Source organism: Heterocephalus glaber, unplaced genomic scaffold (assembly GCF_053883595.1).
Source record: "Heterocephalus glaber isolate CG9 unplaced genomic scaffold, H.glaber_assembly_v1.0 deba00001428, whole genome shotgun sequence".
Classification (NCBI taxonomy): domain Eukaryota; kingdom Metazoa; phylum Chordata; class Mammalia; order Rodentia; family Bathyergidae; genus Heterocephalus; species Heterocephalus glaber.
In genome coordinates, this window is record NW_028258293.1 from 19,646,982 (window position 1) to 19,658,686 (window position 11,705).

An 11,705-nucleotide genomic window follows, 5' to 3' on the forward strand; every position below is an offset into this window, starting at 1 on the left:
AATAATGGAGCTGGGCGCGCTGGCACACACCTGGAATCCCAGCACTCATAGTTCGAGGCCAGCCTGAGCTACCTAGTGAGTTCAAGGCCACCTGAGAGACCTAAAGAGATCCTGTCTCAAAAGAGAAAACAAACGAGCACAGAACACGCCAAATCAGCCCGCTCCAGACAGGCAGGTCTTTGCACGCCCTACCAAGGTCCTGAGTCGCGTGGAAGGCACCCAATCACCCCGCTGCAGACAGGCAGCCACCTGGTTCCACACTGCAAAGACACAGAGGACACCAGACCACCAGACCAAGGTACTGAGTCCCGCTGTTCCCGGCCCAGAGGTAGGGGCTTCTGAGCCGTCGTCCCACTGCTCTTGGTCCAGAGGAAGGGGCTTCCTGGTCACCATCCCTCCCGCTGCTCCCAGCCCAGAGGAAAGGGCTTTTGGGCCACCTTCTGTCCTGCTGCTCCTGGCCCAGAGGAAAGGGCTTCCAGGCCACCATCCCTCCCACCGCTCCCGGCCCAGAGGGAGGGGCTTCTGAGCCACCATCCCACTGCTCCTGGTCCAGAGGAAGGGGCTTCCTGGCCACCATCCCTCCGGCTATTCCCAGCCCACAGGAAAGGACTTTTGGGTCACCATCCCTACCACTGCTCACGGCCCATGGCCCACCTCACCCAGCTCAGAGGAGATAATCTGTGCAGGCACTAACAGCCCGCTGGCCCAGTCAAAATGAGAAAACATGTAAATAAGTCTCAAAACCAGACTTCCAGATCACCTACAGCAACCCCAAAGGGAAATGAGATGGAACACTCTGATACTCAACCACCTGGACTCCCTGAACTGGCAACAAAAGGGGATCTGGAAAAAATGAAATCAGAAATAATTTCTCAGATAACAGGAGAAATTGTGCCCCTAGTGCAAGACATGATTAATAAATCTAGAGAGGACCTGAGGAACATGATGGAATCCCAACATAAGAAACAAATGGAATCCATAAAACAGATGCAAATAGATTTCCAGGACATGAAAAACTCCATTGAAAGTCTACACAGCAGAATGAGCCAATGTGAGGACAGAATTTCAAATATAGAAGATAAGATTGCAATTAGTGACCAGGAAAAGAAAAATTGCTTCAAAATTATAAGGGACCATGAGAAATCAATCCAGCAGCTGCTAGATGATGCAAAGAAGAATAGCATAAGACTGATTGGGCTCAATGAAGAAACAGGAGAGAGTGCAGATGACATAAAAAATCTCTTCACAGAAGTAATGGCAGAAAACTTCCCAAGCAGGGGAAAAGAGCTTGACATATAGATAAGTGAGCAATATAGGAGTACAAATAGCCTCAATCAAAAAAAATCTACACATAGACATATAATTGTTAAGATTCCAGAAACACAACAGAAGAACAAAGTTCTCCAAGCAGTCAGAGAAAAGAAACAAATCACATACAAAGGAAAGCCCATCAGAATCACAGCAGACTTCTCAACACAAACCATCAAGGCAAGAAGAGCTTGGAGTGACATATTCCAAGCCCTAAAAGAAAACAGCCTCCAACCCAGATTGATGTACCCTGCAAAACTATCTTTCAAAATGGATGGAGAAATAAGATACTTTCATGACAAAGACCACCTTAGGAACTTTGTGAATACCAAACCGGCACTCCAAAGAATTTTACACAATATCCTAGGAACAGACATTGAGGATCACAACCCCAGGAAGCAAAGCAGAATGAACCCATCTGGCATTCCAAGAAATTAAATGTAAAAGGAGAGAACCCAACAAAAATAAAAAGTCATGGCAATGACAAGTCAATACGTTTCAGTTATAACCATCAATGTTAAGGGTCTCAATTCACCAATCAAAAGAAATAGACTGGCAGAATGGGTCAAGAAGCAAAATCCAACAATATGCTGCATACAAGAAACACACTTCATTCAAAAGGAAACTCATAGACTGAAACTTAAAGGGTGGAAAACAATACTCCATGCAACAGGAACCCAAAAAAAAGCAGGAGTAGCTATCCTCTTGGCAGATCAAGTAGATTTCAAACCAACACTGATTAAGAGAGAGGAAGAAGGACACTACATCCTTGTAAAGGGAAGAATCCAAGAGGAAGAGATGACAATCATAAATATCTATGCACCAAACACTAGTGCACCCAACTATATAAAACAAATACTAACAGACATGAAAAGTCATATATGCACTAATACAATTGTAGTGGGGGACCTCAACACCCCACTGTCACAAATAGATAGATCAACTAGACTAAAATTAAGCAACAAAATACTACAACTCAATTGAACTCTTGAACAAATGAACTTAACAGATGTTTACAGAGTCTTCCACCCCACAAAATCAGAATACACATTCTTCTCAGCTGCACATGGGTCATTCTCCAAAATAGACCACATACTCACACATAGAACATGTTTAAGTAAGTGCAAAGGAATTGAAGTTATCCCCTGTATATTATCAGACCATAGTGCAATGAAATTGGAGATCCATAGCAAAAGAAACTGGAAAAATTTCATAAACACATGGAAATTGAACAACACACTTCTGAATAACCAATGGGTCACAGAGGAAATTAAAGAAGAAATCAGACAGCTCCTTCAATTAAATGACAATGACAATACAACATATCGGAATCTATGGGACACAATGAAAGCAGTCTTATGAGGGAAATTCATAGCAGTGAATACACATATTAGGAAAACAGAACGAACCCAATTAAACAACCTGATGATGAACCTCAAGCTTCTAGAAAAAGAAGAAAATGACAACCCCAAAGCTCATACAAGGGAGGAAATTATAAAGATCAGAGGAGAAATCAATGCAATGGAGACTAAGAGAATGATACAAAAAAAATCTATGAAGCCAAGAGTTGGTTCTTCGAAAGAATCAACAAAATTGACAAACCTTTAGCCAACCTTGTCAGAAAAAGGAAAGAAAAGGCCCAAATCCATGCAATTAGGAATGAAAAGGGTGAAACTACAACAGACCCAGCAGAAATCCAGAGGATCATCAATACCTACTTCCAGAACCTATATGCCAATAAGATGGACAACACAGAAGAAATGGACAGATTCTTAGATATGTATGAATTACCAAAGTTGAATGAAGAAGACCTAAAAATTCTGAACAACCCAATATCAACCAATGAAATTGAAAATGTAATTAAAAACTTATCAACTAAGAAAAGCCTGGGCCGTGATGGCTTCACTGCTGAATTCTACAAGACATTTAGAGAGGAACTGCTGCCACTACTGTTTAAACTCTTCAGTGAAATTGAAAGGGAAGCAATACTCCCAAACTCATTCCTGGAAGCAAGCATCACCTTGATCCCAAAAGGAGAGAAAGACCCACCTGAAAAAGAGAACTATAGGCCAATTTCACTAATGAACATAGATGCAAAAATCCTTAACAAGATAATGGCAAACAGAATGCAGAAGATCATCAAGAAGATCATACACCCTGATCAAGTGGGATTCATCCCAGGGATGCAGGGATGGTTCAATATATGAAAATCAATTAATGTAATACACTATATCAATAGAGCCAAGAACAAAAAACATATGATTATCTCCATAGATGCAGAAAAAGCATTTGACAAAATCCAACATGCATTTATGATAAAAACCCTACAAAAAATTGGAATACATGGTCTCTACCTCAAACTGATAGAAGCCATCTATGAAAAACCAACAGCCAATATCATACTAAATGCTCAAAAACTGAAATCCTTCACACTCAAATCAGGAACAAGACAAGGATGTCCACTATTACCACTCTTGTTCAATATAGTTCTGGAAACATTAGCCATGGCAATTAGACAAGAGAAAGAAATAAAAGGAATAAAGATAGGAAATGAAGAAGTCAAATTGTCATTATTTGCAGATGACATGATACTCTATATAGAAGACCCCAAGAACTCCACCAAAAGTCTTCTAGACTTAATAACCAAATTCAGTCAAGTAGCTGGTTACAAGGTCAACACACTAAAATCAATAGCTTTCCTCTACACCAATGACAGACTCACTGAGAGAGAAATACAGCAAATAATTCCTTTCACAATAGCATCCAAAAAACTGAAATACCTAGGAATCATGCCAACAAAAGAAATCAAAGACCTCTTCTCTGAAAACTATGGCACTCTGAAAAGAGAGATTGAAGATGCTATCAGAAAATGGACAGACATCCCCTGCTCCTGGGTAGGAAGGATCAACATAGTGAAAATGGCCATACTTCCAAAACTGCTATATAGATTTAATACAATTCCAATTGAGATCCCAGCAGCATACTTCATAGACCTCGAGAAAACAATCCAGAAATTCATTTGGAACAAGAAGAGACCCAGAATAGCAAAAGCAATTCTAGGTAACAGAGACATAGTGGGGGCTATCACAATCCCCAACCTGCAACTCTACTACAAAGCTACTGTGATAAAAACAGCATGTTACTGGCAAAGAAACAGACTTGAGGACCAGTGGAACAGATTAGAAGATGCAGAAACAACACCAGACACATTCAGCCATCTCATCTTTGACAAAGGAGCCAAACACCCTCACTGGAGGAAAGATAGCCTCTTTAATAAATGGTGCTGGAAAAATTGGGCTTCAGCTTGACAAAGATTAAAACTAGACCTGTATCTCTCACCATGCACTAAACTAAAATCAAAATGGATTAAAGATCTAAATATTAAAATAGAAACTCTGAACCAGTTGGAACAGAGGTTAGGTAGAACCCTTGAAGACATCGGTGTAGGAAAAGATTTTATGAACAAAACCTCAGTTGCCCGTGAACTAGCACAAACAATCAACAAGTGGGATCTCTTCTTATTAAAAGGCTTCTGCACAGCAAGAGAAACCACCAGCAGTGTGAAGAGACAACCCACAATGTGGGAAAAAATCTTCACCTGCTCTTCCTCAGACAAAGGTCTACTATCTCGAATCTATAAAGAACTGAAAAAGATCAGACCTCCCAAATTTAAAGACCCAATCCAAAAATGGGCATCTGAAATGAACAGACATTTCTCAGACAAAGAAGTAGAAATAGCAAATAAATACATGAAAAAATGTTCAACATCACTGGTCATTCAAGAGATGCAAATGAAAACAACACTGAGATTCCACTTCACTCCAGAAAGAATGGCTGCTATCATGAAATCAACCAAAAACAAATGCTGGTGAGGCTGTGGGGAAAGAGGAACACTGCTCCACTGCTGGTGGGAGTGTAGACTGGTGCAACCACTGTGGAAATCAGTATGGAGATACCTCAAAGAACTAGGACTGGAAGTCCCATTTGACCCTGCTATTCCACTGCTGGGGATCTTCCCCAAAGAATTAAAAGAATCATACCACAGTGATATATATGCACCCATGTTCATAGCAGCACAGTTTCTAATAGCTAAAACTTGAAAACAGCCCAAATGCCCATCAACTGGAGACTGGTTAAAGAAAATGTGGGTTTTTTCTAAAATGGAGTACTACTCAGCCATAAAAAATGAGAAATTAGAGACATTTATAGCTAAGTGGATGCACATTGAGGCAATACTCTTAAGTGAAATAAATAGGACACACATGTATAAATATTGAATAGTTTCTCTGGTGTGAGAAACTGAAAGTGTAAATAAGGACTAAATGTATAATAAGTCATGTGAAATAGGAAGAAAAGGGGCAAAGGGGAAGGAAGTGGGAGGGCTAGGGGAAAGGATAGAAGGGAATGGGATTAATATGAGAAAATGGAAAAATAGGAACAAAATCTTTGTAAATAGGGAGGAATGGAGGGGTTGAAGGGAGGGCTGGGCAAGGGTGAAAAATAAGAACCAAGAGAGACTATGTAAAGGTGCAAATTTCCAATGATGAATGTCATTATATTGTATACCTAAAATGTACCAATGATTAGAATGAATAATTGATAATGTAAAATAGGAAGAAAAGGTCCAAAGGGGTAGGGGTAGTGGGAGGGGCAGGGGAAAGGAAAGAAAGGAAAGGAAAAAATGATGAGAAATGGAAATAAAGTCTTTGAAAATAGGGAAGGGTGGAGGGCATGAAGGGAGGCCTAGGAATGGGGAAAACATAAGAACCAAGATGCATTATGTAAAGGTACAATTCCCAATGAGAAATGTAATTGTGTTGTATACCTACAATGTACCAATAAAAGAATTTAATACAAAAAAAAAGAAAGAAAGAAAACAAACCAACAAACAAAAATGATAGGCCAGGCCAGGGATTTAGCTCAGTGGCACCGTGCCTGCCTCACAAGCACAAGGTCCTGAGTTTGATCCCTGGTTCCCCGGTACCAAAAATATATATATATATATCCCACAAAGATATGTAGGTCCAAATAGAAAAACTCTTTGGCTGCACTTACTAAATCATAATTCTCACTATTTAAATCCCGTCTACCAATTTTGCAAATGTGAGATTCCATAGAAAAACTCTTCTTTGTCCATGAGGCCAACATTTTCAATGAAATTTTCATCAATTGTCCTTGCAAATTTTTTAAAAATAGAATGTTTAAACCTTGAGATCATGCATGTCAGAAGACTGTAAAAGGGGTTTAAAAGTATGCTTCTAAACTTCGCAGATTGTGACAATGATAGCTTAGGTGACACTGACACATTTCATTTGAGCATTAAAATCACATGAATGGAAACAGTCTAAATGGCACTTTTCAAAGTGTTTTGCCTATAACATGATTATTTTAAAGCGTGGCTATTTTCTCAATTCATTATTAAAATATCACTTTATCCAAAAGGACATGTAGGGAAACACTACGTAATACACTTAGAAAGGTCACAGCCAACAGAGAAGAGGCCAGCAAGTTTGGAGCCCTTGTCTTTTTATTATTACAGTCTTTAAATACCACAACTGTCAAGATCTTTGCCCTGAGATAATCAGTAAACTTTTGAGATATAGAAAAAGTTTTCAGTCTCATTCCATATTTCATTACAAAATACTGTATTATGAAGATCTGTTACGGTTTAGATCTAAAATGTTCCCCAAAAGTCCTTATATGAAAGGCGACTGGATCACAGGGGCTGCCGTAGCTGACTTGCTGTTAAGAGAGTCAGGTCACTGGAGATGAGACCTAGAGGGTATGTCTCCCTCTGCAGGTCCTCCCTCTCTCTCTGCTTCCTGGCCGCAGTGATGTGAGCAGCTTTCTTCTGAGGAAGGCCTTTCCACCATGTCTTTGAGCCTGCCAGCCATGAACTAAAACATCTGAAACTGTGAACTAAAATTATCCTCTCCTCCTGTAAGTTGTGAGTGTCAGGTATTGTGTCTCAGAGAGGAAAGTGACTAATACAAGATCCCACTGTATTTTTAATTTTTCCTTTTTCAAATAAACCATGTTGTTGAGATCCTGTGGTAGTTTGTGCTCTTCGAGCTTCACCTTATTGTTGTAGCTTATAAACGGATGATGGGATGGATGAGTTTCATGTGTCAGCCAGGCAAGGCAGCCAGTCCACCAGTCATTACTCTCATGCATAAACACTACAGCATGTTTCACTAAAGAAGTCATTGAAGGTTGTGAACATATCTTTTTTAAGTAGATCACAGAAAGTATGAAGTATTTCTTCATGAATATTGTCATCAAAAATGCAGCAAAAAGAGTGAGACATGTTAGCAACTATATCCAACCTCTACAACAGGCCAGGTGTTCTAAATTCTTTTCTTCAAATCTTTAACAATGTTTTCTGTGTGTCTTTCCACAGAATGTGTTTGTATGTGTTACCATCTTCTCTCTACTAATTCAGTCACTTTAACCATGTCAAATGCAAGAGTTGTTCTTTCCAATGATATTGACTGACATTTTGCCAATTGCTATTAGGAAGCCTCAAAAGAGATTTCTAAACATTTTTACATGTAGTAATATTTTACAAGAATGCACAACTAAATATCACATAGCTTGGAATACCCCTGAAAACATTATAGATGTCATTCTATGTGAGTTTGTAGAACTTATGGGTCTTGATTATTATGATGGCATATTTATATTATTATTAGTTAATATCTCAAGGGCCAATATATAGTCATGTAAATTCATATTTCAAGTAGTCTCCCTTATAAATTCAAATTTCTTAGTTGACTCATTGTCAGATCTAACTATATCATCATAATAGATTTCACTTTAGGTGTAGGGACTTGTTAGCTCTGCCATTTTTCTCTGTTTGCTTTTGCTTGCACTATTCTTATTATTTTCAAACTATGGGGGGCAGGAATATTTTCAACCCACTGTCCTTTTATAAGAACAGCATGGGTAAAATCAGGTAGTATAATATCTCTATCCATTGCCTTTGATACAAGTAATTTGCAAGACCTCCTGCTACACGTGAGGGCAGTTGGACCAGCAGAGTGCCATGGCCCCTCCATGCTGTGGGCAACCTCCCGCTTCCTGCCAACCCATGGACACCTGAGACATGGTCTGAGTGAGGTGCCTATGTTGATTTATGCAGTAAATAGCAGTGAAAGAGACTTTTAAACAACATAACAAATAGAAATAAAAGTTTTAACTTCTCTTTTACACTAGCTACTCTATACACCCACTTTGAAGACTTAATCCATCCCTTTCACAGCGTCAGACTCCGCCCACATTGCTCTCCTACACCCTGCCTCAGGAGCAGCACAGCCACCTGTATTACCTCACATTTCCGCCAGAAAAGCAGATATCCTGTGGCAAGGACTCCTCTCCTCCAGTCTGCCCGAGGTTCCCTCTTTAAGAATTTTGAACTCCTTGGGGAGCACCTGAGGCCAGAGCTATGGTATAGGGTTTATTTGAGCATTTTTGGAAGCCAAGAGCTGTTTGTTCCCCCACACGCTAATTGATGATTGTTCCACAATGCACATACATGAGCGTGGAGTTGTGCTCGCTTCGGCAGCACATATACATGAGCGTGGAGCTGTCCCAACACCCATTTCTCTGCCTCTTGTTATAGTTCCCTGTGCTACACAGGCCAAACTCCTGCCAGGGGACAACAAGGAAAGGGCTCTGCTTCTTTCCTGTGTGTGTGTGTGTGTGTACTAGGAGGTACTAGAGAATGAAGTCAAGGCCTTTGCACTGAGCAACATCCCCAGCTTTTTTGTATTTCTTATTTTGAAACAGAGTCTAAGTTGCTGAGCTGCCCAAGCTGGGCTGGAATTTACAATCCTTCTGTCTTAGAGTGCTGGGATTACAGACATGAGCCATCATACCCAGCTTTCGAGAGCGTGAGCAGCACCTCTTCAGCTAATTTCCAGCTCACATTGCCCTGGGCACTGCTAATAACTGACTGAAATTGTGACATATGGTCTGACAGCAGACAGAAGTAGGACATCAGGAGTATATGGTGGCTGAAAGAAGGGTTCCCAGGGCTACTGTCCTGGCTCCCTGCATGAAAGGGCATTGCACCCCACCATGATGCTACAGCACAAGGAGAGGACAAGCCTTCCTCCACACACTCTGGGGTTTCTCTTAGACCTGAGCAAGCTGGGTCTGGTTGACAGTGGACATGATGGTCCCCTCACTGTTAGGAGCTGGTTCCTCCTTCTGAAATGGGAAAACCTCTCCCTTCTAGCATGGGAGAGAGCTGGGCCATAGACACAGAGCAATGTTCTCAGGATTGTGACCGGAAGTTGGCACAGGGCCCGGGGGAAGGGGATGCTGGGCATCTCAAAAAGGCCAGGAAGGGGAAAAGAGAGCTCAGAAGTAGGACTGGGTTGAGTTTTTCATGGGGCAACAGAGGTTCTTGGGCTGAGGTCCCTCACTCTTGTCTGGACTGAAAGGGGGTCAATGAGTGGTAATTTAAGGTTTGGGCCCACAGCATATGACCTCAAAATGCCTTCTCCTTAGTCCAAGAGCATGGTGAGGGCTGATGTTCCCTAGGGCATACTGACAGGGACATGGTTTCTGTAATTAAAATTGAAGTCTTGGAATGAGCTGTCCACTTCCTCATCTGAGAATGGCCTGTTATCTCCACCTTCCCTCTAGGATGTTGTACAAGATCACCCTAGGGACACAAGTACTGTACTCCATTCTGAGGCTCCAGCTGAATTTTCATAGCTGGGAATAACAGCCTCAAACAGCCTTGCACATTTAACTCATTGTCAGAACTCATCATCAAATCATCTGCCCTCAGTCTCCTTTATCTCCTGCCTTATAATTTTAAATTCTGGCTTCTTATTCTAAAGTAGCCCTCTAGTATTTTTGAAATAAAAGAAAGGAAGGTGGGCAGAGTAGAGCTCAAACAAGGCTGTGATCTCTGTCACGTAGAGATGTGCTGTCTCCATTGCTCCACCACAAATACACATACAGACACACGTACACACATGCATATCCACACATACACATATTCCCCTTTGGCCACTCTTATTCCCAAGATTCCTCCTTAGCTGTAGTTTCTAGCATTCACAGTCCCAGGCTGTCCTCTTCTTTATGTGTGGTTCAGAACTCCCCACCCAACTGTTCAATGACCAATACAGTCAAAGACTAAATCAGAAGCAAGGGTATGTAGTTCCCTGTCCCAGTGTATTTGCATCCCAGATGAGTGCCAGGCTCCACAAGGCTGGCCACCATCAGTCCTTCACAGTGCTATCAACACCTACTAGGGACACCTACCAACCCTTGCGAACTAACTGAGTTCATAAGTCAAGAGTCCACTTTACATGCAAGAAAAAAAACACTAGTGTCATTGATCAGTGGTGTTGTAGTGCAGCTTGGTGTGGTCAGTGGGAAGGGTGATGGTTTTTGGTGAAGGGATTTATCATGAGACATTTGGCCCATGCACTCTGCCTTTGATTCTCATCCCTTCCTGCTTCTGGCTCCATGGGTTTCACTGGAGCATAAGCTGTTGGCTCCTTCTCAGCGCAGGAAGAAGGACTTCTAACCCCCACAAAGATGAGGATCACCTTGGAGGGGGGCAGAGGAGTATCTGGAAGGAGTCTGAGGGTTTTGTGGAGCAGCTTGTAGTTTCCAGTTCCTATTTAATAAAAAAATATTTTTTTTCTTGTTTAGACCATTATTATTTTTGGTCCCTGTTACCCTCAGCTGAACCTAATTCCAACAAATCCATTTGGAAATACTAAATTATGGATATACAACAAGTTTTCCACTATGTTTATTTAGATAGGATCTGTACTTTGCTATAGGTGGCTATGAATTGGTCTGGTTTAAGTGGGAATTATCTGGCATTTGTGGTAGACATGAAAATATGTGTGTGGGCCAGGGACTAGGGCACATCTTTTGGGGGCAGTTGACAGATGATAGATGCCATTGATATCTAACCGATTTATTTCTCTTTCCCAAAGACTCATCCGTTAGACTGTGGGTTGTGCAATCTACTGCCCACTCTGAGCTGGCTGGAACTTGTCCAGTGTTCATCTCCAGTTTCCGAGGACCTGCATGGAGCTGTGTCATAGTGATCTTAGGGTCCTCTTTCCTCTACATGCTTCTGCTCTTTCCCCAGCTGCTATCTCCTGTCCTCCGAGCCTGGCCAGCATAGAATGGACTCTTCCACTCTACCTGAAGGGTAGGGGTAGTTGTATAGTTGATAAAGAGCCATTTTCCCTGTCCTGTTCATACCTTATGAGGTCAGTGAAGGCTCAGGCTCCTCTATACAGCCTTCACAGTCTCTCCCCTGTATACAGGCAAATCTCAATATTCTTAGAGAGACACTGGCCCAGAATTTTTCAACCCCACACAAGAAAGGAGAACTCTTTAAGGGTTAAATCTGTATC